Genomic DNA, 1,830 nt, shown 5'->3' on the forward strand with positions numbered 1-1,830 from the left:
CGGGATGGGAGTATCAGAGACAGTGCGATTGGCACAGGACAGAGCAGAGTTTAGGGCTGTTGTACATAGGGTCGCTATGAGTCGCAAGCAACTCGATGGCACATAATAACAACAACAACAACTGCAACCATGGGCTCAAGTGTGTCCAAAATGATAATGATGCTACAGACAGGATAGCACAGGACTCGGATCTGTTGTTCATTGGGTGGGTCAGTATGAATCATACTTGATTCAATGGCACCTAACAGCAACAACAACTCCAACCCCACAACTCCACAAGACATTGATTATTTCCCTGTCATCCCTATTCAATGTCCAAATTTTGGATGTATAGCAAGTAATTGAAAAGACTATGGCTTGAATTAGGTTTACTTTAGTTTTTACTCCTCCCCCCGCCCCCAAAGAAGTGTTCTTTTTTATTATCATTCATTCATTGTCTCACAGTTTCCTTCCTCCTTTTCCCTCTCCTCCTCCCTCTCCTAATCCATTTTGCAATGCCTTTCTTGTTCTGGATTGTTGTCATACATATAATTTTTGTTGTTGTTATGTGCCATCAAGTTGCCTGCAACTCATAACGACCCTATGTACAATAGCTCTGAAGCCTACTCTATCCTGAGCCAGTCTCACTGACTCCAATACACCTATCCTCACTACATTCGTTACTGTATCAATCCATGTTATCTAGGGTTTTCCTCTCCTGCGCTGTCCCTCCATCTTTCTGAGCATGATGTCCTTCTCCAAGGATTGGTCTCTCCTGGCTACATGCCCAAAGTATGTGAGGTGGAGCTTCAAAATCCTAGCCTCCAAGGAGAAACTTGGTTCCACTCTCTCCAAGACAACCCTATTTGGATTTTTGGTGGGTTTTTTTTTTTTGGTCCATGGTATGTTAAAGACTCTTCTTCAGCACCACAACTCAAAGGTATTGATTCTTCCTCTATTATCCTTAGTCATTACCCAGCTCTCTGATGCATAGCAAGTAATTGCAAAGACTATGGACTGGATCCAGTGCACCTTAGTCTCTAGACTGACATCATTGCTTCTCAGTACTCCAGAAAGATCCCTGACAACAGATTTACCTAATGCAATTTGCCTTTTGATCTCCTGACTGCTGGTGGTGCCAAAAGTATTGTTTGTGGAGCCAAAAAAGCTGTAACTGCTAACAATCTTAATTTCTTCTCCATTCATCATGATGCTGCCAATTGGCCCAGTGTTAGGAATCTGTGTTTTTGATGTTGAGCTTCAATCCATATTAAAGTCTACAGTCCTTAACTTTCTGAAGCAAGCACTTCAGGTCTTCCTTAGTTTCAGCAAGCGAGGTTGTGTTGTCTACATAATGCAGATTTTTGATGAGTCCTTCTCCAATCCTGATGCCACATTTCTCCTCATAAAAACCCTCCCAAAAGATCTGCTCTGCATATAAACTGAAAAAGTATGGAGATGCAGGGCTTCCAGAATAAAAAGACTGAAAACCAATTACAAAACGGGCAAAAGACATGGAAAGAATTTTCACAGAGGAGAACATTTTGATGACCAGCAGGCACATGAAGAAATGCTCAAAATCACTGGCAATAAGAGAGATGCAAATCAAAACCATTATGAGATACCATCTTAACCCAGTAGCAGTGGAAAAGTTTAGCAAGGCAGCAAGTAATAAATGTTGGAGAAAATGTGTAGAGATAGGAACCACCCGGTTAAAACCTTTCCAGGATGAATCTGTTTGCTTTCCTAGAACTCCCTGGTATTCTCAATACTCTTCTCCAGCACCACAGCTCAAAGGCATCAATTCTCCTTCTATCCTCCTTGGTCATTGTCCAACTCTCTGATGCATAA

The sequence above is a fragment of the Elephantulus edwardii genome, unplaced genomic scaffold, assembly GCF_000299155.1.
Source record: "Elephantulus edwardii isolate Elephantulus edwardi_28Jun2011 unplaced genomic scaffold, EleEdw1.0 scaffold00237, whole genome shotgun sequence".
In the NCBI taxonomy this organism is placed as follows: domain Eukaryota; kingdom Metazoa; phylum Chordata; class Mammalia; order Macroscelidea; family Macroscelididae; genus Elephantulus; species Elephantulus edwardii.